This window comes from Melanotaenia boesemani, chromosome 12 (assembly GCF_017639745.1).
Source record: "Melanotaenia boesemani isolate fMelBoe1 chromosome 12, fMelBoe1.pri, whole genome shotgun sequence".
NCBI lineage: Eukaryota > Metazoa > Chordata > Actinopteri > Atheriniformes > Melanotaeniidae > Melanotaenia > Melanotaenia boesemani.
The window spans coordinates 2767731-2794790 of record NC_055693.1 but is presented as its reverse complement, the minus strand read 5'-3'; the positions used below and the strand labels follow the sequence as shown (position 1 = coordinate 2794790).

General features: G+C 40.6%; 1 protein-coding gene across 1 annotated transcript in view; it reads right to left on the bottom strand.

Annotated features, from left to right (window-relative positions):
- raph1a (Ras association (RalGDS/AF-6) and pleckstrin homology domains 1a) overlaps window positions 1-25043 on the bottom strand; it is an 82319-nt gene extending 57276 nt beyond the window's left edge. The window contains 2 exon segments of the mRNA XM_042001641.1: window positions 4669-4720; window positions 24807-25043. The gene's annotated coding sequence lies outside the window, so the exon portion shown is untranslated.
- Window positions 25044-27060: the final 2017 nt, after the last annotated feature.

Genomic DNA, 27060 nt, shown 5'->3' with positions numbered 1-27060 from the left:
TGAAGTCTTTCTGATGATGCAGACCTTCAAGGAAACGGTAAAAGCAGAACATGTTGGAGGTTATCGTTGATGACGTCCTGTTCAGAACTTGAGCTGAGTTGCAGGTAGTGAGAAAACACCAGCTTCGTTAGGGTCTGCAGACCCTTGGCAGCTAACAGCAGTTAGACAAACCCTGCAAGCTCTCGGTGCATCTCCACAAACACCTCCAACCATCAAGAAGCCAGATTAAATTCAACTGAGCAAGAGAAGGTCCTGATCCCCAACCAAAGCTCGAGCAGGCCTCCTGGGATTGGATGGACTGCTGGGTGAGGGTGGACCTGGTGAAACAACTTCCCAGGAGTCATCAGAGAGACAAGCCTCAGACCAGATTGTGGGTTTTTTTTCTGAAAAATATAAGCAGGCTGTCATGCCTGAGATGAGCGAGAGGTCGTAGCATGCTTGGAGAGCAGGGGCTTTGTAGGCAGATCTCTGTGCAAGGCCTACAGTCTCCTAGGCATCATTCCTCAAACCACGGAGAAGGCCTTATGATGGCTGTGGATCAGAAGGATCCCAAAAAACAGCTCAGAAATGGACCGTGCCAACAATCGCAAATATTAAACTTGTTAAAAACTTTTCAGGTGTGTGTGGAAAGCCAACGACTCCTGAGATGTGAATGTGTGAATTGTGACGTGGAACGTGGAACGTAATGTAGCCAATCAGAGGGAAGGAAGGATAGAAAGCCGTCTCCGTCTTAGCAACATAGTAGTGATGGTGATGTTTTTATGATGAAATGTGATAAATAAAGCTGTTATCATGGATTATTGTGGATTTACCAGATAGAGTCTCTGAATAAAACTACATTTAGTGGCTGGATTGTAAACCTCCGGACGGGATAGAAATGTCTGGAAAACTTCCATAGATCAGCTAAAGGGTAAAATATCCATTAGTTTACCCCACAGAGCTACACACCACCGCTCCTGAGACACTAATAAGGGTATAAGCGATAAACCTCAGTGGCGCCTGAGATCTCGTGGAGTTTTAAGGGTTAATCTTCTGTGATACCTGATTAATGTGTAAACCCATCTGACCACAGAGTCCATTAACAATCTTTTAGTTTGGAAACCGTGACATATTTTCCTTTCATGAGCTGACGGCTGCTTTCATACGGACTGAAAAATAATCATTCATGTTCAGGATGTGAACAGATGAATACGGAGAGCATGTTGGGGAAAGAAAACCACGCTACTGTTCCCGTACTGACCCACGCATCAGCTCAAACCCGTCGCAGAAAAATAAGATTGTAGTCTCGACCAGACAGGAAGGAGGACGCAGAGCGACAGATGCAGAAGGTGGCAACAGGAGTTTAATTTTACCATCAAAGCAGTTTAACAGAAGAGCATGTGGAGCATATGTGACCGTCAGTCCAGAACCGGGAATCTGCAGCTATATGTGTTCAAGCACCTGACAGGAAGTCTGCATTGTGTCAGCCACCGGGTTCCAGACGGGAGGGAGAAGTTCTCACTTATCCAACTGGAGAGAGAGTTAAGACGGAGGTAATTAGGGACGTCATGATGACCTTATTATAACATTACATGTCACAATTAATTCACTGTGAAAGTCCCTCATAAAAGATTATTCCTGAAACATGTCGTCAGATCACCCACATCCGTGTGTTAGCGCTTGTGTTTTTTCTCTTTTTGTGCTGTTTGCACAGGAAAGTACAGCAGAGGAAGCTACCCAGTCCAGGCAGAGGTCCTGTAGCCTTTCCATCGGTTTTCTCTGAGACAATCCAGAGTTAATATGTAGGATTTATTTATTCTTCACACAGGAGACCAGGCTTATGGTTCAATCTTTTGTTATGTTGTTTTGATATGTTGACATCAACATATATAAATAAATAAAACTTGATTGCGATGTGATTTTACACATTAATTGTGAAGGAAAATAAACACAGAATAATCCTGATTATTTCTTTGACAATAATCATAGTGAGAAGATCTATAATCGTGACGTCCCTAAAGGTAATGTCACATTAAACGTAGAACAGCCAAAAAAAGCTGGGAGCTAAAAATGTCTTATAATGGATCGAGGATAAAGAGTCAAGCCATCCAGAAAGCCTTCACAAGAGAAGAAAACCTCACCGACGGATGTCTGAAAAGACCAGCGGGGTCTTTGTTCACCCAGTTTCATGAGAACCAACCTGCTAGTTCTGATCTGAATCTGGGTCAGCATCGCTTCTGCTGTTCAGGGGTCACCACGCAGGTCTGATCCTCTAAGAATACAGATGGCTGCACTATTTTCCTGTATCAGTATCAGTCACAGTCAGCTGTGGGAACTTCCTGTGGGCCCAAAATTCACTGTATCCATGGCAACAGTTTACTTCCTGCTTCTTCCAAAGTTTGCTGGCTCTAAGTTCCCGCGTATAAAAATATCAGATGAATGAAATAAGAAATACTTGATTATTAAAGACTTTTTGACTGAGACTAATCACTTTACTGAATTAGTTTCAGTGTTTTAATGACACCAGAATCAACCAGCTATCGTCTCCACTAGTAGAAGACGAGGGTGAGACGGTAATGATGAAGTAGCTGTTTTTTATCTCTTTCTCGGTCCAGTTCTTGTACCGGACCATTTTCAGAGGAACTTAACTCTGACCTATGAACGATTTAAGCTAGTCCTGGGCAACGACTAAAATCTTTAATCCTGAACAATCGCGCAAAATGTTGTGATTAATGGCACTTTTAAGTGCAAAACCTAATTCTCTTTTAAAAGAAGGCCCATTGTTGTATGAAGAAAATGCAGTAAATTCTGGTTTACAAACACTAAATCACGGGTGTTCAACCTGCGGCTCCAGAGCAGCAAGTGGCCCTCTTAACACACGGCTACACATGTTTTAAATCTAGATATAATAACAAATGCAGGTTTTTAGCAAATTTTCTGTTTTTTCAGGGAATTATTGCATTGAATTTATTGAACAGTAAAAGTACCAGGAATATTTTTTGTACTCTATTTTTCTTGGTTGGAAACTATGGATTTATTTTTATTTATTTATTTACTTAACATAATTTTACACAAATATCTACATCCCAATGAACAAAGTCTGTCTATCCTTTTTTTTGCAAAATTTCACATTTTTCTTTATTTTAAAACCTAAAAATAGAAATAAATGTGGTTCTTCAAAAATGAAAACTTTCCTATAGTAGATATTTATCAAAATGTATAAGTTGTCTTTTTTTAAAAGGTCTCATAGCGTCTGCGTCTCTAAAGTAGTTTTATTTAGCTGGCTGAGGGAAAAATGTCTCTTTGGATTGGAAAGGCTGCAGACCCCTGCACTAAACACATAAACAGGTTTAGCAGCAGTTTTCTCTTTAAACACCAACAGTTAAAATATTTCTTAATATAAAATCACACATTTATGACAAAGAAGGATGAAATGTTCAGGATTTACTAATTAAAAGGTAAAAAGTCAGCAGGATGAATTTAAAGCCGTGAAGCTGCTTCCTTCTAACAAAACTTTTCTGACCATCTGCATGGGTTTTGCGGGACAAAGAGAAATGTCAGTTCTTTTTCTTCTTTTTTAAGTTCCAGGCAGAAAACTTAATGTTAATAAAGCCGCTCTCTCCTGATTACATCAGATGCTGCAGCAGGACCAGACATGGAGGAAGAGGCCTGGACTGCAGCCTCTGAATGTGGTTTCTCTGGGTTCAGAGCAAAAAAACAAACAAACAAACAAAAAAACCCGTGTTAACGCGTGACATAATGTGTTAACGTGCCCAGCCCTAATTTAAGCATAAAAAAAGGCTCCTAAGCTAACACAATAGATGTTGTTATCCTGTTAAATTTAAAATAATTTTGTGGACAAACATAGTGTCTGGCATCCCTTTACAATTACTAACTTAATTCTGCTTTAACTTAGCAGCTAATGCTAACACATAGTTACGCATGTTAACTTATTGATGCTAATGTTTCAGCTAAGATAACGTTTGAAAAGCTAATCCAACAGCTGAACATGTGCAGGCTACTAAAGCAGCTAACATTTCCACGCTTACGCTAACAGAGCGTTTTTATCTTGTTAAAAGTAATGTTCTCTTCTTGAATCATTTTTATCTTAAAAACATTTTGTCTAGGCAAATACAGCAGTTCACATCATATTCACTTGATCATATTTTGGCTAACATAGCTGCTGATTTGTCTTGATTTGTCTAAAATAGCGGCCACAGTCATACAGCTTAGGCTAATATTAGTTTAGACTTGTTTAGGCTAACACTGTAACTAGCAAAATATGGCTAAACATGCTGCTAAACTGATCTAGTTGATGCTACGTTATCAGCTAAAATCTTGTTTAGGCTAACATGATCGTGTGAAGGCTAAAATGAGTCAAATGTGTTTTGTTAAATCACTTAACTTACTACTCTATTCAAGAAGAAAAAAGGCTCCTAAATCGAGGGATGAACCAGAGTTGTGTCAACACATAACAGACAACGTAGTAAAGAAGCAGTTTAAACTGGATCTTTGGGCTCTTTGTCACAGGGACAGATCATCTGCAACCATTCCTCCAGTTTCATCTGTGAAAACCAGCAGCGTCTGAAATCCTTCCAAAGATCCTGAAGAAATGTTCCTAAAGACCATTTTCTCACGAACACGGACTTTTTCCGGTAAACATGATTGGAGAATTTTAAAGTTGCTTACCTTTGGTCTGCTAACAGCTCAGGACAGCTCACAGTGGATAGATTCAGTCACCCTGCAGAAAAACAAAACTAAGTCATTATTTTTGGACGTGACTAATTTCCTTTGAAGAGACATGTGGACCGTCTTCCTTTCTGCTGATATCCAGTCCTCTCACAGGTGGTTATTAGGACTGATTTTGATCATCATCTCTTGATCTTTTTGGGTCTTTGTTACAGACATAAATGTATATCAAGAAAATGTTAGAGATATCTATTTCTATCTCGTCTTTCCTGTGGTTTCATTGCTGTTCTGTGTTGAATAAAGTCCCTTTTTAGAATTTATGACTGAGTTGAGCTTCCTGCAGGCAGTCTTTGCATTAACTTTTCCAATAAATAGATTCCTTTTATAATCTGTAATAACTGAACTTCAGAAAGTGAATCCTGTTTTTCCCTCATTTTTTAGTGATTAACCTTTAAAGGTTGAAGTGATTTTTTTTAAAATTTTTGGTCTGCTTTTTTTGTCATATAGAAGATTCTTGTAAAATCTCAACCCTTTTAATCCCAGTCAGACATGATGTTTCTCAGCTGTCAGATTGGGAGGTAAAATGATGTAAAATGAATGTATGAATAGATGTAGCAGCATAAAGGGCGACCAGAAGAAGAAAGCAGAATTTATTACTAACAGAACTTTGTAGAAATAACACACAGATCAACAGTGACCAAACCTTTTCTCATCTCATCGTTCTCTCAAGTTTTGGCTTTCAGGAGAAAAAATATTGTTATAGAAACAAACACACAACAGAAACTATTTCTATATTTACACTACAGTTACACCTAGACAGGAAGTGGCTTCATCATCATGTCCAGGTCTAAATAGAGGTCTCTTAGCAACATAGTAGTGATGGTGATGTTTTTATGGTGAAATGTGATAAATAATGCTGTTATCATGGATCATTGTGGATTTACCAGATAGAGTCTCTGAATAAAACTACATTTAGTGGCTGGATTGTAAACCTCCTGGACGGATAAAAATGCCTGGAAAACTTCCGTAGATCACCTACAGGGTCACTATTCATCACATTTACCCCACAGAGCTACACACCACCGCTCCTGAGACACTAGTGATGGTATAAGTGATAGTGGTCTGGGGCTCCAGAGTTTTAAAGACACATTACGTAACTTTCCGACCTTTAAACTGTGTGTTCCAGACTTGTTTGATGGCGCAGTGACATCTATTATGGGCATTTCTGGAGCAGTTGCTGCCCAGCAGCGTGCCAAGGCTTAGAAACTGCACTGTACAACTTTTTCATCCAGAACACCGCGTGACATTCGGCCGAGTTTCGCTTCCACGCTAGCAAGCAGGTATAAACACACTGTATTGCCGGCTGGAGAGATCTCACAGGACAGATCCAAGACGGAAGCTGAATTGAGGTGAATCGACCTTTACACATATGCTCAGCGTTGTTTGTTTATGTGTTGACGGCCCTCTAGAGAAGCTTTTTCTGACATAGCTCTGTTGGCGGCCGGAAACCGACCAATCAGAGGATAAGACACATCAACCACAGTCATCGCTTCCGGAGCGTCAAAGCTCGAGTGAACGAGGACTGTTTACCCGAGCGTACAGCGACAGAAGTGAAAGAGAGCTGGTCACCGCTGCGAGGACATGGGTTCACATATGTGGACACAGTGGATTGATCAGCACATGTCTGACAGCAGAGTAGCTGCAGCACTTCGGTGGCGGCAAAGCCAGTTCACTTAAGAAATGTTGACGTTGTCCATGTAAGATGATTTAATTCTCAGAGTTTTGAGGGCATGGCTCCAACAATACAGCCACGACTGAGTCAATGCAGGGAAACACTGGCTCAGGTGTTATTCTGAGCTTGGTTTCTTTAAATGCGCTGAATGTGATGTGGAACAACATCCCCTTTCTCACCTCTCTCCTATAATAGTTTCTAAGTTGCAGTTATCTATAGAACTGCTGACTGACTTCATACTTTCTCAGAAACTCTCCAGGTCTTTCAGTAAGTTTTCAGTAAGTTTAAATTATGCTGAACCATAGTTTCAGCGTGAACGTTGGAACTGGATTAATTTGGTCTGTTGAGCTCTTCTTATTTAGACTTTGCATTTCTGGCTAAACCTAAAGCACAGGAATGGGAATTCTGTGACCTTCACAGCTGGTTTTGGACACTGTGATGACTACTGGTCCCGTAAAGTGTGTGTAAATATCTTTCAGTTTAAAACTACGTATAAAAATAGAATATTTAGTTTGTATGAACTCGAATGATGGAAACTGTGTGGATTGTAATGTGTATTTAAGGATTTTTCAGTACTGATTTGTTGATTGTCATGTAATTAGCTGACAGAACATTTATATGTGAGTTTTTGTTGAAGACAGGGGCAGGTATTATAAGTTTAACTTCTTCCTGCTCCTTTTCTATCATGGTGGTGCAACAAGAAGCGTTTTGTTGTTGTTCTGTTATATCTTGATGTTGTGCATAGCCATGTGTGAAATAAATAAATAAATAAATGAAATGAAAAAGGTGGCACTCAAGCACGGAAACATCCCAGCGAACAAGCACACACACACACACACACACACACACACACACACGGCTTTCTACACACTGAAAATACAGTCAGCAGGTGGCACCAGTGTGTGTTGGTCTCATGCTGAGCAGGCTGGATGTGTGTGACCTAAAAATAACTGTCAAGCCCTGTGTGTAGTTTTATTTTTTCCTACAATATGCATCCTCACCCTCCTCTTCATCTTCCTCTTCGTGTGTGTCACAGCTTCATCAGGAACACGAACCGACACCATGAGCGACTGTTAATGCCGAGTCTGATCTGCCGTTTGCATCAAACATCCATCCACATAATAACCAGGCTGCACAAAAATACAAACATGTCACCACTTCACATGACAGGGAGTCACACCGACACATGCACACACGTGCACAAACACACACTCCAACTCACTCGCATAAGATCATTAGCAGCTCTCATGTGATCAGGAGCTGAAGGCCGAAACAACAAGAACATTGTTTGCGAGACAAACACACGACTGAGTTGTTAAAGCCGACCTCAACATCTTTATGGATCTTTATTACGGATCCAGCAACAGTCTTTCTGGGGTCCACACACGTGTCACAAAACATCTCAGGGATTCGAACCAGCGACCATCTGACCAGCTGACTCATTTGATAAAAGCAGAAACTTCTGGATCATTAGCTCCAAACCAACTTTCTGCACTGGCTTTTTAAATGATTGTGAACAATAAAGAGGTTTAGGAAAATGTGGCTTTTATCAGTGTCATTTTCTCCACTTTGCTCCGGGAAGGAGGGAGTTTCCGCACACAGATAAAAGTCCTACAGCTACACCTGGAAAGTTCTGGATGCACTGGTGTGACGGAGAAAGAAAAGTTAGTCACTAGATAAATTTCTGGTCTGAGCCTGAAACTTTTCGTTTGCTGATACTTAAACATCTTAACATGTTTTAAGAGTTCCCTTTACTACGACTCCCAAACTACTCAGACAGACCTCGTGGTTGCAGAGAAATACTCATTTCATCATGGAGATGCAAAAATAGACTCGAGACTGAAGGTGAACTGTTCCAGAACTGTTAGGATGAGTTGCTATAGCGACTACTGTGGTCAGTTTCAGCCGGCTTTACGTGACAGCGATGATGAAGATGAAGATCTTTCTTCAGGGATAAAAACTGATGTGTCGATGAAAATGCTTCCTCATCCTGCCGTGTTGCAATCGATTACTTCACAGGAAAGTATCCAGAGGAATTGGCCAACAACGCCGTTTCCGAACAGCCCGCATGGTTGTCATGGCTGATTTAATAACATGTTCTTTCCACTATAAATATTCTTCACTTGTGGTCTCTCATATGAACCTCGCTGGCTCAGAGCTTCCAGATGTTGTGGCTCATTTTCCACACCACTGTCCTGCAGATCATTTCTGTGCTGCCAAGCTTCAGTGAAGATTATCTGTAAATATTTTAAAATGAAGGAGATGTTTTTATGGAGGGTTTATTCCAGTTAAAATGATGAATCATTAAGCTCACACACCCAGTCAAGAAGATACTTGTTTAAAACATCTACGGAATTTAAAAGATAATTATTTGTTATTTTAATTAAATTTTAATTCATTTTAATTTATTCTACTTTATTAATCCCAGCTGGGAAAATCTTTCTCTGCATTTGACCCATCCTGGTTGCTAGGGCCCGGCAGTCGGGGGTTAAGGCCTTGCTCAGGGGCCCGGGGACATGAACCCAGGTTCTCCAGACCTAAGCCCACCTCTGTAACTACTAGGTTACCACGGCCCTAAACAACATACAATATACAAATAATTACATTTTCTAAATAATGTTAAGATAAAATCTGAGTTTCAGCTGATAAAATGATCCTGTTTTTGTGCATGTAGACCTGCACTCCTACGAAGAATCTCAGCTATGATGGAATCAAACAGCCAGTTTTAGTTTGTTTGCACCAGGAATGTCCAACTCCCGTCCATAAGGGATCCTGCAGGTTTTGTTTGGTAAACCCTGATCTCTGCTGCGTTTCCACAGCAACCGTACCCTTACCTGGTCGTCATTTTGATGCATGAGCTACGTAAAACGGCTGATGTCATAGTGGCGTGACGCCTTTCTTGAGTGATAATGAAGAAGAAGGCGACCCAGAAACAAAGCAAGACAACAGTGGACGTCTTTCTTGTCATGTGGCACCGAGTTTTTCAACATGAAGGTGTTCCTGCTTTGTTCTTATTGCAGAGCTTCATGGGACGTTACGGTTCTTTCCACCAATCAGTGGGTTGCATTGTGAAAGCTCCACCTTTTTGGTTTTGATCGGTAAGATAATGGTAAGCCTTGGTGGAAATGGAGCTTCAGATGCTTCAACATTCCCGATTCAAATGACAGCTGTTTGTCAAGTTCTGCACAAGCCTGTTAACGACCCGTTAACTTGAATCAGGTGTGCTGAAGCAGGAAACACCTAAAACCTGCAGGACGGTGGCCCTCGAGGACCAGAACTGGAAATCTCTGGTTTTCACCAAGCACACGTAGCAGGGTTTTAATCACAACTGCTTCCACCATCCACACACCCAGCGTAGACTTCCAAGTTTTCCATGTTTTCATCCGCTTGGTCGTGTAGAAGCTGGTCTGAAGCAGCAGATAGCTCCAGATGTCAGGAACTGAACGGGGGGGTATTTCTCTGGTTTAAAGATGAAAGATCTTCATAGCTGAACTTTTCTAAGGTATCTAGAGCTGAACTCACATCTAAACTGTGGAAAGGTCTCACATCTTCGCTGAACAACGGTCTGGCTTTTCCAACCACCACGTTGGTCACTGAAAATAAAAAAACCTGCAAAAATCACGTGATTAAAAATGTTTTGGTTCATTAGGCTTGTTTTTAAAAACCTGCTGCAACCTTCGATCCAGGTCGTCGTGCAGCTCTGTACAACCAGAGAGAAGTCGTAGATTCCTCCCACCGACTCCTCTTCTGAATGTTTAGTCTGCAGCAGCTGAAGGACGTCCAGAGACAAAGCGACACTACATCCACCTCCTCCAACTTTTTTTACAAACCCTAGATGCTGCTGGGCGTAGTCTGCCTGGTAACCAGTTAACACGACCACAGCAGCACAGTCCGGATGAGACGAGCAGTCAGGTCAGATTACTGACCGCTGAACTCACCCCGGAGTCAAACCTCTAACATGCTTCTTTTATTCAAACGGTTCGCAGGTCGCATCACAAACCAGAAGAAACAGAGCCGAAGGAACAAGTTCAGATGGAGTAAAAAGGCTTAAAATAAAAGCTGATTAATGGATTCAAGTTCATCAGGAAGCAGATGAACTTCCACTCAGAGCTCCGTAATGTTTCCACAGGAGAATGCTGACACAACAAAACCTGCACAGTGATCCTGTTTCAGCCCTGCATCACGTTAGAGGCAGAAATCTGTTTATCTGGTCGTTAACTCTGTTTTCAGTTTCACCGGCAGGAAAATGAATTTCTCCGATTTGAAGACACACACAGAGGTCTGTGGTTCTGCTGCAGTGGAGTCGGTCGCACTGCAGACATGTCAGGAAGAATCACGGAGCTCTGCAGCTCTGACAGAGCAAACATCGCCTCACCAACTCAGTGCAAGGTCACTGAGCTACTGGGTTAAACTGGGAGAGGGGGAGGAAGAAAGACTGAAGACTCTATCTGGTAAATCCACCATGATCCATGATAACAGCATTATTTATCACATTTCACCATAAAAACATCACCATCACTACTATGTTGCTAAGAGACCTCTATTTAGACCTGGACATGATGATGAAGCCACTTCCTGTCAGACTTTCCACCAATCAGAGAGCTTAGATTGACGGTAACGTCCAATCAGGAGCAGCCAAAGATCAACCAGTGAGCAGAAAGTTCTATGTGTGTGTGAAAAGAAGAAAAATAATGCTCCTCTATGGCTGGAATAAAGCCAAGAAGACGTTTCTGATGCACGGTGGCGCCACAAAGCAGCTGAGCTGGAGTTGCTTTAGTGAGGATAGCAGGTAAATAGTAGCAGGAATAACTGGAAATGAGGAAAAAGTGGAAACATGGAAATAGTTTCTGTTGTGTGTTTGTTTCTATGCCCCCATAGAAAAACCGTCCAGACCATTTTTAGCTCTGATTATAGGATTGTGGTCTAGAGCAGAATTTCCCTCCATCCACACTGTGACACCCAAACTAATGCCGCATAGCGAGGAAAAAAAGTCAAACTTTCCACCTCTGTCCCCAGCTCAGATGCTTCCTGCCAGAAACAACATCTGCCGGAGGAACCGTCGACAACCTTTTCAACACATCAGAGAACCCGGAGAAGAGAAAGTTCAGACAGTCGGGAGTAAGACGAGGAGGGTAAGACCTGCCCAGAAATATTTCATCTAGCACAGAAATCATCAGGAATCCTGGAGCTTATCATTTAGTAACAGTCCCAGTCAGCTGAAGACCAGATCCAGTTCTGACAGGTCCCGTTATAACAACCCCTGACCCAGAGTTACATCAGCATCCTGAACATCACCCGGCTGTGTGCCATCTTCTCTTATTCTTCACCAGTAACACAAAAACTGATGTTAAACTCTTTACTATGACTGAATCTACTGAACTAGACTTTTTAGACCTAAACAAAGTGTTGATGAAGACAAATGTGCAGACTGAAGAAGGTTCAGAGTATCTGTTCAGGACTGGTGTTTTAATCTGAGGCTTCATTACAAATCAGACTTTGAGTTCTGGTGTTGGACTGACTTCTAGATGAATACCCCTTCTCTCAAGTCTGTATCAGCCCGTCTCCGTTAATGCCACCGGAACATGGGTAGATATCATCGCTGCTACACTCAGGTAAACAGAGAAAGACCCGTTTAGATACAAGTGGTTTGTTTTAGCTGCTGTGGGCAGAACGTCCCCCACTGAAAGGCACCTACACAGGGTTCATTCTTTCCTTCATCACAGTCTTTCCAAACTAGGATAATCTGCTTCTTCCCACTTAAACTCTCACACAGTTTAACAAAGTTTCAGGGTAAAACTCCTGATCCCTGCTGATCACTGCTGATCACTGCTGACCTTTGACCCGTGTGAGGACAACCTCTGAATCTCAGCGGTGGTCGGCAGCATTTTTCATTTTTCCCTCACAGGAAGACGAACGTCTGCAGCAAACAGAAAGCTCGCATACTTTCCATCTGCACCGGAGCTGGACGTGGAGGGTAGCTGTGGTTTGGTCTGGACCCGCTTCACGTGTGCCTGTGTTTTCACGTGTGGAAGAGCCAGAACAGAAAAACAGTAGCTGTTCCAGGCGTGCTGCAATGCATAACACGCACACACACACACACACACACACAGGTTCAGCAATGGAAAACACACACAGGCGCGACACCCACAACCCTTAACATCAACAGTTTCTTCAAACCCGGCCGACAGACCGGCCACCAAACCCCAAACACACTCTCGCTTTGTTCCACCCTCACACACACTTTATAAAACATCATCATGTCCTTCATACATCAGTGAGACAGACATTAAAGCCTGCGAGGCAGAACTCGGGGTATAATTAGCACCTTTCTACGAGCCTGAACTACAAAGTGTGGTTTGTTGCTCAGCGAGGAAACGTCAAGTTAAACTTCTCCTCTTTATACTAGCCTACGTTGCCAAGGCAACTGAGCAGGTTATGTCTGCCATAAGAGATTGGCAGAAAAAAAAAGCACCTGCTGACCAATCAGCTCACGGCTACATAACAAAGTTGGAGTGTTGAATTTTCAGGCTTTCCTGGACCTAGACAGAGACTCAATAAAACAGAAAGATTTTATATTTGTTCACCTAACATTTTGTTTTTATGTTAAATCATTCATCCATAAAAGATTTCTTTACCCACTCTGCCTGTTTTTGGGAAAATGCCTTGTACATCGTTCTCTAAGACATCCAGGTTATAAAATATGAATCAAAGTCACTCTTTTTATACCACTGCTGGTTAAATTATTATTTAATTAAAGATATACTATAAATTTTTTATTTACTGGATGTCATTGCAAAATGAAGTAACGCAGACGTCTGTAAGCCAGCCGGCTGAGCAAACGCCACCACCAGTCCAGACTGGAGGTTTCTGGATGAACTACAAACTATTTACAGTCTGGAAGTAAGGCAGTGTACTAAGGACAAATTTAGACTTCTACATAGCAGGGACGTCACCATTCTGAGATAAATCATTTCCCAGCATTATAAATGTGTAAAATCACACGAACACTTCTTATGTCTTGAAGTTATTTTGATGCCAACAAAACAAAATAATACAACAAAGTAAAAAATCTGCTCTGTTGTGTGTTGTTGTGTTTTGAACTGCTGCAACCGTTCTCGTGATGGCAAACCATTGCAACATGGTATGAGTTTTTTATTTTCAACATGGAAACAAAACTTCAGTGACCACATCTCCGATGTTACCAGGCGGCACATATTCAACATTTCAACGCGTCTGCTTATTTGTTCGAAGATTTCACAGTAGAAAGTCAGCCTTAAATGTATGTTAATGTGGAGTGACTGATTAGTTTAGTATGAATTCTTCTTCCCACAGCTTCACTGTTAGCTTCACTGTTAGCTTCACTGTTAGCTTCACTGTTAGCTTCACTGTTAGCTTTCAGTGATAGCTTCACTGATATCTTCACCGATATCTTCACTGATATCTTCACTGATATCTTCACTGTTAGCTTTCACTGATATCTTCACCGATATCTTCACTGATATCTTCACTGATATCTTCACTGTTAGCTTTCACTGATATCTTCACCGATATCTTCACTGATATCTTCACTGATATCTTCACCGATATCTTCACTGATATCTTCACTGTTAGCTTTCACTGATATCTTCACCGATATCTTCACTGATATCTTCACCGATATCTTCACTGATATCTTCACTGATAGCTTTCAGTGATAGCTTTACTGAAAGCTTCACTGTTAGCTTCACTGATATCTTCACTGATATCTTCACTGATATCTTCACCGATATCTTTACTGATAGCTTCCCTGTTAACTTTCACTGATAGCTACGTTTTCCAGTAGTTCCATCGTGTGATCTGTGTAGTCTTCAGGTTTCTGTATTACACAGTACATGTAAAATATTTTTTATTTAAGTTATTGTGGGGGATGGAAGACTGTGCTGAAGTCAAAACTCCTGCTTTCACTGGAGGATGTCATCAGCATGATGAGGAGCTTGAGGATACCAGACGGCTAGCACACCTCAGGTTGAGAGGCACCAAATACACTATTTTAAGCAGCCCAGTGCCACTAAGCTTGTTAGGTCCTTGTGAAGGAGAGAAACCTGTTTCTTAATAAAATGGTGCATGTTGTGGACTGACCGGTGTATGTGTAAATATACAGCTTACAGGTAGTACAGAATCCAGCCTCACCAGATGCACACATCTTACATTTTTGGGAGCGTTCTCCATGCTCGGATGGGCCAGGTCCGCCTAAGGTCTAGATTTCGTCTACATAAGGTTGCCTTGTCTGATTGTTCAATTTTTCTCCGTAAGGAACAACGTTTTTACGTCTTTCTCCATCCATTTATTTATTTATGTTTTCTTTGATGTTAAATTGTCGCTGTTTCGCTCTACATGTCTGTAAGTATGGCAAGAACTAAATAACTACTTCTGACTAAGTACTCTGAAGTAGTTAGACACTACTAGCTGGGTTGATTTAGTGGTCAACTTATTCCCAACCGCCACAAGAAAACACGTTAAAATGCCCAAAGCAAGCAGATTAATGGCTGTGGATCATTTTAAGATTTTATTTTAACTTCTACTAAACTTTAATGCTTTAATTTTGTTAAAGGCATGAGCCACATCAGGATCACACTCCACTGCTTTTTGATGGAAATTTTCTAGATTTGAATGCTTGTCGCACAACTCCAGCTTCATCAATACATGAACAATGTCAGCCTCCATTCAACGCAGACCAAACGAAGGTCCTGATTACCAGCTGCACAGCCGGCCCCTGGATCTCCACGAAGGGCGAGGGACATAGAGATGGCAGACAAAACAGAGACAGAGAGAGCGGCTTGGCTGCAGCGATGCAGCTCCAAAGACAAACATAGCTAGGAAAAATAAGACAAAAAACAGTAAAGAAGAAATGAGATGAAATTTTCCAAGAAGGAGGGCTGTGCAGTAACAGGACCAGCAGCCAGAACGACTCTACATCTGTGTGGAATTACAGAGTCCTGCTGCAGAAAACTGAGCTGAACTTCAGTTAAAAAGCTCTGACAAAAACATTTCTCTCCTCACACGCAAAACCCCAAATATTGGACCATGATGCAGCTATTTTTAGATTGTAGCTGCTGAATTATTCAGCTCTCACTAAACCTGTTTTAAATTGGATTTGACTGAAGATTATCAAATGACACAGATAACGGAGGGAAATATCCTCTCAGTATAATTGGTTAAACTCGGGCTGGGCTTCAAATCAAAACAACATTTTTGGTACCAACAGAAGTAAATCTGAGACGGCTGAACGTTAAATTCTTTTTATTGGAACCAGGTTAATACTGGACTTTTATAAAGGAGTGAAAAGAGGTACCAAGAAATAAGGAAATGATGGAAAAATGAATCCATTTTCCATACATGTAAACTAGATGGGACGTGTACATCTATCCCAGCTAACAGGTGACTTTTCTTATTTTTATTTATTTTCCTTCCTCACCAGCAGATGTGTAGATGATCAAGTAGATATTTCAGCTGAAGCTGAGCTTGTTGACTTCATAAGATCAATGCATCAGTCAAAGTATCACAGCTACTAAAGAGGACTTAATGTTCAACATGAATCAATCTTTATTTCTAAAGCTTTTTTAAATAAAAAACATGAAGTTATAGCGTAAAAAAAAATCCACCCGTACCCATCCAAATCCCCCAAACCACGAGTCACGCATACACACACTTTTATATGCACACGCATAAACACACACACACACTGACAGATGTTCTCTAAAAGCACTGTCTTGGATAAACTAAAACAACGTTTGGATAAAATAAACTAGAAAAATCTAATAAGTCTATTTCCATTTCTAAAGTTCTACCGGCCACGTTGAGCCTCCGTGACGTGAACTTTGTGACAGCCTGTTCCAGCTTTTTGTTTTTTTCAGTCTAAACTCTTTACTGTCTGAAATATTTCTTCAGGGCTGAATCATGCCAGCTGAGGCTGGAAATACAGATGTCCAACTCTGATGTTTCCTTTGATACGCACATGTCAGGACTGGTGTTACGAGACTTAATTTCCCCTGAAGCTTGTTCACATGCTGAGTAAATCTGTGTGTGAAGACACACCCCAAACCTCTGGACTGTCATCTGCTTTAGAAATAGTTGGGGTTCCCCGCCGGACATTTTTAAAGGGTCGTTGTGCTGCAGGACGTTTGATCCACGACCCTGCATCCACTTTTTGGTGAGAGTGACTATGTCTGTGGGGAATGCTGTTTTAATGGAAAACACATCAGTTAGCTGTTTGTAACTGTACATGGCTCTAAAGGACTTCTTTAAGCACTTGCTGCCATTAAAAACTGTCTGACAGCAGCGTTTCATGTGCTTCAGCCTCACAGATTATTAAAAATCCAATAAATGTGTCATGATTTTTTTAAATCTCATCTTGACATCTGTGGTGGGGGCTCCATGTTGGAAGCCACTGCTGTAAACAAAACACAGCGATGTCCACATTGTACGTTTTGTATCATGTCCTGTGTGCTCTGGAGAAACACTTGACTCCAATCACATTTCCAGCTGTGGGGGCACTGTGTGAACAGCAACTGTTGAAAAACTCTGCATGCTCTCCTGAACGTCTCAGGCAGATTTCACATCAAAACCCATCCATTTTTTGCACATCTATTCATAGTTCAGGGTCATGCAACTTTAAAAGTGATACAGAAATAGTTGCAGGTCCAGCTTAGAAGATCCTTAACTGTAACGCAGGAGACCAGGACCCTCATTCAGACATGACGGCGACACCTTCAGCTGTCTGAGACGAGCTTCTGGAGTATGTAACCCCTGAACCCTGCAGGATTTCTGGCATTTCAAGCTGTGAACTGGCCAGTAAAATTAGTCTGAATTATTTACAGTGTCATGAAGTACATGTAAAGCACTAACGCTGGTTAGTTGTGTTTAGTTTACAGAGCAGAAACTAGCAGGAGGGTCAGGAAACTGGAGTACTGTTACTTCATCTGGATACTGCGTTAATACTGTGTTTGTGTGTGTGTGTGGGAGGGAAACACACGGGCTGAGTCATTACATTTAGCTGCCAGCTGCCTGTTTCAACAACAAACAGCAGACAAACCATTTTCTGCTGTCAGAGTGTGTGCGTCTTATTTCAATCACTTCGGAGAGAGATTTAACCCCCACATGCTCAATATTACCCTTCATTTTAATGGTCCCGATTTCCATGGAAAATGCATAAAAGTGATTTATATTCCAGCAACAGGTGTTTGTACACACATATCCATAATCAGATCAGACATAGTCGCCCCCTCATTTCTTCATATTTCCCTTCCCAGCAACCACACTGTTGTAATCTTTTAAAGTGGTCTTGATCAATAGTTTCCCAGCTTTCTGAAGGCCTTTCAAAGTTTGTTGGACTTTTCTGCTTTTCATCAGGAAGAATGTGTTTTTTTTCTTTTTGTTAAGCCACTTAACAGACCTGTAAATCATTCACACATAAAAAAGCTCTACGCAGCTAATATCTTGAGAGTCAAGGCAACTTTATTTGGATAAACACAGTGACCAACATCTATTTGTGGAGACTAATGTAGCTAGCAGCTTTATTCTGCTTTAACTTAGCATCTGATGCTAACATAGCAGTTCACATCATTTCGTTTATGTTATTGTTGCAGCTAAAATAACTGTGAAATCTAATCCAGCAGTTGATGTTGTTTGGGCTAATGTGGCAGCTCACACTTTCAAATTTATGCTATTATAGCAGGAAATTCCTGTTTAAAGAAATGATCTTTTCTTTGACTCATGTATCTGCTGAAGTCTTCCAGCTCCGCTAATAGAGTTCATTTTAAGTTCAGACTAGTATTTAAGCTAAAATAGCAACTGCAGCTATCTTTTTAAGCTGAAATAGGAACAACTGATTGTTTAGGCTAACACTGCAGCTGATATTTTCTTTATAAAGATAAAGACTTTTGTTAACATACCTGTTAAAATAATCTAGTTTATGCTAACATAGCCGCTAAAACAATCTTCTTTATGCTAATGTTGAATTGGTAAAGCTAATATTACAGTTCATACTGTTTAAGTTAATGAATTTAGCTAAAATTTCTATGTTTATGCTAACAAAGCAAATAACATGATCTTGTTTAAAGTGATGTTCTCATCTTAGATGCATTAAAAATTAAATGATCTCTTTTAGGCAAAGAATGCAGCCTACATCGTATTTATGCCAATATGATCAATTTTTGGCTAACAAAGATGCTAAAGTCATCTAGTTTTGTATATAATATTGTTTAGGCTAATACCAAGTTTAAACTAATATAGCTGCATTTAAACTTAAATACCAACTTTTTTTAGATTATCTTTATAATGATACCATATTTGGGCTAAAATAGCTATAAATACATGAGATTATTTTCTTTTGTTTATTAAGCCACCTATACGTCATTCAAGCAGAGAAAAAGCTCCTAACTCAAGGGATGAACCAGTGGTGTGTCGACACAGACAACTTAGGAAAGAGGTAGTTAGTATTAACCAGGATCTTTGGCTCTTGTTACTAGCAGCCTGTCACAAAGACATTTGTTCCCATTTTCTTTAGTTTCACGTAGGGCTGGGCAATGAGTCGAGATTTTCAAATATATCGAGACTTTATCAGACACAATATAGAAGGAGGGAATATCGTTTATATCGAGATAGCTTGTTTTGAGTTAAAAGCATCTTTTGTTTTGCATTTTGCACAGCTGTATTTTTGTTATGGTCACTGAAAAGTATTTTTCATTTATTTTGTTTTAGGTACTTTAATTTCAGTCAGCTGTTTAAATGCAGATATGCTGCTGATCCTTAATAAAAGTATATTTAGCACTGAAGGCTGTAATTTAGAGCTGTCTCTTCGGTTATTTGACAAAAAAAAAAAAAGAAGAAGATCGAGAAATATATCTTAGATCGTGATTCAGGTAAAAAATATCGAGATATTAGATTAGGTTCATATCGCCCAGCCCTAGTTCCATGTGTGAAAAACAGCAAAGATCCGACCGTCTGACAGACAGAAAACAGGCTTTCAGCAGCAACACGGTGATTCCCAAACAGCTGGTAGCTGGAAACCTGGCTTATCTCAGTATGGAGGCAGAAACTGGACACGTAGAGGACAAAAGAAGAGTCAGGACTAAAAACTATCTACGGCAGATAAACAGGACCTGAAAATGATGCCCTGAAGAAATAGGAACAAGTCCAGTAAAGACCTGAACCAGGACCTGAGAGATGCATCTGGACCTTCAGCTGATCCATCTATTGTTGACCTTAGCCTCATCAGAAATGGTCTCCATGGAAACGTGGCTGTCAAGAAGCCCTTCTTGAGGAAGGGAAACAGGGAAAAACGGCTGAGGTAGGTCACATGACACAAGAACTGGACTGAAGATCATTGGAAACAGGTCTGGTGGAGGGTTGAACATTTTCCACAACCAGAGGGAAAGAAATGGTTTGTAATGGAGGAGATGCTTTTGTGAAGTCCAGGATTCTGCAACTAACAAACACAACAAACCGCAACTGCAGTTTCCTCCTCCAGTTCTGATGCTGTTTAACGTCTCTCCTGGCTTAGCTCTGACACAGCAAAAACGGGCTGCACGGCCCTCTGCCTCAGAGGAGCTGCGTTACTCACCACCACAAGATCCATCCATGTGTGAATCGCTGTTCAGACAAGACATTTTCCGCCCAAAGCACAGCAACAAGCGTGTCATTTGTGAAAACGTGGATTTAAGAGGCACCTCGCAAATGAAAATGACGTCTCTAAAATGCCGCATCTCAAATTACCTGAAGAACGCGGCAGGAAAAAAAGGGTAACGTGCATTTGCTGTAACAGTTTAACTATAACAACAAAATGAAAGACTGCACATGAAAATGAGTCCTGAGTGTCCCTCTGCAGCTTCTTCACACCCTCCATCTGCATCACTCCTGGGACCATGAGGAATTTCCTGACTTCTCCTGACAGTAAGGAAGAAGAAAACAACAACACATACTGGCCTGGTTTGACCTCTTGTAGTCATCAGAAGGAAATAGTGACATGCAGAGCTGCTAATACAGACGTCAGATGTTAACAAGATGACTGCAGAGCTTACAGGCTCTTTGATGGCTTCACTCATGCACAAAGAAAAGCCCTGAATTATCCAAATATCAAGTATTATCATCTTTAGTTAACATATTGAGGTTATTCTAGTTATTTTAATGGATTATGATCAGATTCAACACAATCCTGTGCTCGGAGCTTAAATCTATTATTTACTTTATGGAGATATTCTAGGAATAAAGATGTTCTTCCTTGATGGTGGAGAGAATTCGACCAGATGATGACAGAAAATGACAGAAACAATAACCGACTGTCAGCATTGTCATTCCAGACCACGACTGGAGACATCCAGTAGAAAAGTGTTATATATCAAAACCTATTTCCAGTTAAAAAAAGTTTCCCTTTCGATTGTCACAGCCGGACGACTTTGTTCAACCATGTTTGTGGCGTTAAATGATTGATTACCTCATGAAGTATAACTGGGCCATCTGAAAATTTGAAGGCGACATTACAGCGGGCCTGCAACGATTACACCTCAGCAAACATCAGTGCTGCATCAAGTAGGAGTCTGGACAACATCCAGGTTGCATGAACACCAGGACAGTCCGGGGGACTCGGTTCGATCGGGCAGGAAACACCGAGAAATGTTGCGCCTTCTTTGGCTTTTTGGTTGGGTTTGTTTTTGCACTGATGTTTACTCAAGCAGACCAAACTGCCTGGACAACATCCTGCAGTTACAACGGCTGCTCACTGACTGGCCAGGAAGTGTTAGTAGTGAGAAGGGATGGCGGAGAGTCTGCTTCCGGTATTTGCCAGATTCGTCTCTGGAAGTGGCAGAAGTAAGCAAGTCACTCAGAAGGTGAGAAAATACAGAAAAATTATTTTAATAATGTTTTTTTTTTACTGTTTTTGTGATTGTTTAGAGTCAAAATCAACATTTGATATGTTGCACAGTCCTACGTCATCATTTATAACTTCATTTATCCTTCTTTAAGGTAAATTATTGTTCAGTTTAATTCTGTATTGGTGAAATCATAGTCCAGGCTCAAACATCTGTCAGAAGAAGGCTGGATAAAGAAATAACCTCAACCGAGCTCAACTCTAATCCCAGCTGTCCTTCTCTTTTTGGGTCAATCCCTCCACCTGAGGTGAGATTTGGTCCTGCTCCTCTGGGCTGCTGAATTAATCCAATCCCTGCACTACCTTTTCCACTACTAATGAGCTTATTTTCATCTACCAATCACAAAAAGGCTGAAAAAAGGACCAAATTTAAAAGAAAAATGTATAAAAAGAGCGCTGTTTGTTGTGTTAGATGGATTGTTTGAGGGTGCGGTGCAGAAACAGATCAGTTCATGAGCTGGCCACATAGATTCGGAGCAGCCTTTCACTGAAGTAGGGCAGTAGGGATTTTTATACTCCAGTTAACCCCTTAGCAGTCCGATCTGGAGAGACTGAATTCTGCCCCACTTTCCTGCATGCAACTGTGTTACTGAGGTGGGATGCCTCAAGACTGTCAGAGCGATTATGCTCCAGCCTTGATGGGTGCAGTTAGACACCACAACCTCCCATCATCAGGGATAAAAAGTAAATTAGCTTCACACAAGGTATTCATTGTCCTTCTGTTCAGCAAAACAAGCTGATATCAAGCTAAACTCCATCTCAATTTCACTACCAGAATCAGCTGGATGGAGATTTACATATCTTGAATGATGGCTGCCACTGAGCATGTAGCATGTGTTCATTCACACACGTCTCAGTAGCATCACTGGTACACTAGATCTGATCTGAATAAATAAGGCAGTCAGTATAAAACGTTGTACAGTAGGAAGTACAAGAAAAATAAAAAAGAAAGTTGCACATGGAAATAGTTTACATTTCACAACCAAAAGCCAGCAAGCAAACCGTGATAGAGGCCACCTGAAACAAAAGAGGGAACACCCTTTGTAAACAAAGTGACTAAAATGCTCTTAACCAAGCTTTCATATTAACTAATGTAATGTTAAAGTTTAAGTTAATGCTAACACAACTGTGTTATATTGTTTATGCTAATATTGCAGCTAAAATGACTTTGGTAAAGCTAATCCAGCAGCTGATCCTGTGCAGGCTAATCTAGAGGCTAATATTTTTAAGTTTATGCTAACATAGCAGCAAACATGATCTTATTTAAGTAATGTTCTCCACTTAGAATCAAGTAATTAAAACGGTCTTGTCAAGGCAAACAGCACAGCCTCCATCTTATCTATGCTAACATTATCATATTACATAGCTGCTAAACTTCTAGCTTTGTCCAAAACAGCAGCTAACGTTATATAGCTTAGGCTAATAGCATGTTTAGCAAAAATAACACCGGTGAAGCTAATCCAACCGTTGTGCAGACTAATGTAGAAGCTAAACTTCTAGCTTTGTGCAGAACAGTAGCTACATTTGTACAGTCCAGGCTAATGTTAAGTTTAACATTAAAAGTTAATGGTAAATTTAAATTAAAATAGCAAGTGCGCTTATCTTTCTTTTAATCTGTTAAAAGAAATGGCCAATCATTCTATCCTGTTTAGGCTAACATTGTGGCTAATCTTTATTATGTTAACATATATGGGCTAACAAAGGCTAAAAGGCAAACATTACCATGTTATGGCTAATGTTTTTGTATTTAGGCTAGTTGATGTCGGTGTCTTGTTGATGCTAACTCAGTAGTTGTTTTTTTGGTAAAGCCAATATTATCTTTTTGTCCATGCCAATATAGTAATTCATTTGAGTTTAGCTGAAAAACATCAAAAGACTTTGAGCAAAACCTTGCACTTCTGCTTGTGTGTTATCACATGTTCTGGAAAACATGCTTATAGTTCCCCAGAGTTTAGTATCAGTTTAAGATGTTTTTTATTCATGTCAGTCAGACTCAAACAGGAAATTCCACCCTGGAACAACTACTGTCAAAATAAAAGCACATAGCAGCTAAATATATTCACCAAAAATAGGACTTTCTCGTTAGTATTCAGTCAGTGTTTACAAAGGTTATGTGAATCATCACATGCTGGAGGATCTACAGCTACACTGTCGCACTCCACTATACAAAATTAGGGATCAACTTCTAGGGCAAAGAAAGTGAATCTGGCAAATGAAAATCTAAATCACCTTTTATAGGTCAGCTGTCGGACAGATGGACTCGGATCTGACTCTAGAATACTTTGGTGTCCAGGGCAGTTCATGGTCCGCTAAAAAACTGCAAGGTGTTCCAATCCAGACCATCATCCTACCACCACCGTGCTTGATGAGGTGTTTGTGCTGATATGCTGCGTTTGTTTTTGTGCAGTCTGACCCAACATCTCCGCTTTGATCTGGTCTGTCCAAAGGACATTGTTCCAGAAGTTTTGTGGTTTGTTTAAACCTAAGCTGTGCTGCCATGTTCTGTTTTTAGGGATCTAGAGGCCAGTCTCCTGCAACCTTCTAACTAATCCATACATGTCTGGCCTTTTTCTTAATAGCACTGTAATAAACTTTAACATTAAAATAATGGCAATGTGTAATATGTTCATCTCAGGCTGCATTTATTTCATTTTAATGCCTGATATGGAATTGATGACCTTTTATTATGTCCTCATAACAGGTCTGTGTGTACAGGAAAAGCAGGTTAACCATCAGGACAGACAGACAGACAGATGGTAGACCTGAATGTCTGATGAGGCTAAATATTAAAAGACTTCATCGAGGCTGGGGGCAGCCCCTAGTCAGCTTACTTCTTACAGAAAACATCTCACAGGTATATTATACATATAAAGAGAAATAAAAGAAAACGGATGACGTCATCATATGAGCAGGGTCACATCTGTGCAGTAAACGGATGTGATTGGACCGGACCTGTTACCAGTGAGTTGTAAGGCAGCTGCGGGGGGGAACACGCCCATGTGTGTGTAATGCTCCGTGGACGCCACGCCTTGCTTGTGTCAGCCAGCACGCCCGGCCTCCGAGCTGCTGGGACGGCGCTGTCAGCCGGCTGCAGCTCCCCGGCGACCCTGCGCATCCAGGCCGGGAGTGGGCCCCCCTGTAGGCCCTGCGGCGCCCAACACACAAATGAACACGCACACGCACAATGAACAACGGGGCCCAGAAGCAGCAATCAGCGTGTGCGTTTAACCATCCGAGGTGAATGAAAGCCTTTTATCTGCCCCCCACCACCCCTCCTCAGCACATGCAGACACTAACGGTTTAATTGGCTTTTCTTTCTTTTTTTTTTTTTTTTTTTTGCGGTGGATGCTAATTAGGAAGATCCGCTGTCCTTCTCCGTCCGCAGCGACGAAGAGCTCCAGAACCAAAGAGGGAGAAGGAGAAACTGAGAAAGCAGGGGGATGAGCTGGGATGTGGATGCGTTTAGGTGAGGAGGGAGGGGGGAGAAATCGAGCTACTTACTGTGCGGATCCAGGAAGGTTTCTGGGAGAAAAACCGCAGCCAGCAGTGGGGAGACGGAGCGGAGGAGTCCGCCAGGAAGCTCCAGAGAGAGACGGCCGAGTTTCCCCGGGGTTTACTGCCGGTTCGGTCCCAGTTTTCACCGCCTGCCCTTTTCCCAGATATATCCCAGATTGTGCTGCTTTCACTGCTTCTTGCCTGCCACACTGAATCCCGACACCGCTACGGGAATATCTGGATGGAGGCAGGCAGAGGGAGAACTTCCGGGAGAGACTTTCAAAATAAAACCTCAGAACAGAACTAACTAACTAACTAACTAACTAACTAACTAACGAAATATTAGACCATAAAACCAGGGCATCATTTGACCAAATTAAATTAATTGATAATAGACAAAAAATTAAATGAAAATTAATAACCAAATAAATAACTAAATAATGTGTTAATGACGAAAGAATAGGTAAAAACGAATACACAAATAAATTAATTAAAAATGCGTTTTTTAATGTAAAACTGTGATTTTTATCATAAAACAAAATAAAACAAATCAATGCTGAGACAAAATATTGCCTCTGAAATATATACATATAAATTGTTTGTAAAAATGTTTTAAAAGGGAAAAATATATTAAATGTCAGCATTTTATTATATAATGCTGCCCTAAAAAGTGGGTAGCAATAAGCAAAACCTTTTGTAATCACTATTAATATGTTAATTAATATTTTAATCTACCTTATAAATGTGGTTTGGAATGTTTTCTACGACTATTTATAGATTTTTTTATGCAATGATAAAAATTGATCTGGTTTTAATCAGCCATACATTTTATTGTGAAACTGGAAAGGTTTGATTTCCAGTATACAGAATATAACTTCACACATGTTCAGATCCTTTACACCGGATCCCAAAAAACTCAGCGTGAGCGCGTATCCACGGCCTGCGCGTTCCCGCACCCCTGTTTCCTGTACTGCCCAACCCAGAAATTAGCCTCATCCAACCAGTCCAGATGAGTTAATGATATTCTATTCTATTCTATTCTATTCTATTCTATTCTGTTCTGTTCTATTCTATTCTGTTCTATTCTATTCTATTCTGATAGGGTAGGAAAGGATCTGGTCTGGAAGTCAGCACCTGGTCCACTTACAAACCGCTGTAGTTAATTTCATTTTGATATTAATTCTGACATCTAGTGGTGAGTCGTGGTATTACTGATCATACTGAGACATACTGAACAGCCAGACATGTAGCATAGATAGATAGATAGATAGATAGATAGATAGATAGATAGATAGATAGATAGATAGATAAATAGATAGATAGATAGATAGATAGATAGATAGATAGATAGATAGATAGCTAGATAGATAGATAGATAGATAGATAGATAGATAGATAGATAAATAGATAGATAGATAGATAGATAGATAGATAGATATATAGATAGATAGATAGATAGATAGATAGATAGATAGATAAATAGATAGCTAGATAGATAGATAGATAGATAAATAGATAGATAGATAGATAGATAGATAGATAGATAGATAGATAGATAGATAGATAGATAGATAGATAGATAGATAGATAAATAGATAGCTAGATAGATAGATAGATAGATAGATAGATAAGCTCATATATTCTATGAAACGGTCAAACTTTTATGTTTATGTTCGGGAATAAAATATGGTTTAATGAGATTTGTAAATTGTTGCATTCTGTTTTTATATACGTGTTACACACAGTCAACAGTGTGGGATGCATGCTTGCAGTTTTCTGCAGAGGATGAAGAATTTCAGCAGCTGTGCAGCAGCAGAGAGGAGATAAAGCTGCAGCTGTGAGCTGCAGATCTAAATCCTCTTTTTTATGTGCAGCAGATAATGCTGCCAAAACCTCACAGGGATTCACCTTTTCACTTGAAATTTTCACACCAGTAATCCATGTTGTAAACCTCAAACCTGCCTGAGGTATCAGAGACTGCAGACAAACCTCATTTTCCAGCGACAGAGTGATGAGCTGCAGATGAAACACACTCTCATGCACACTGAGATGAGCTGCAGTTTGTAACCTTCAGCTTCAGCTCTCAGAGGCGGGACGTCCCCTCATGCTTTTCTACAGTTTGCTGATGGAAAAAGCATTAAAACTTCCACCCAGTTGTTTTCTGTTTGACTTGAATTTTCTTGATAAAAACTGTTTTATCTGCATGTCACATCTCGGTGCATTGACAGCCTTTCAGCCCACAGCTCAGAGAGCTGCCTCA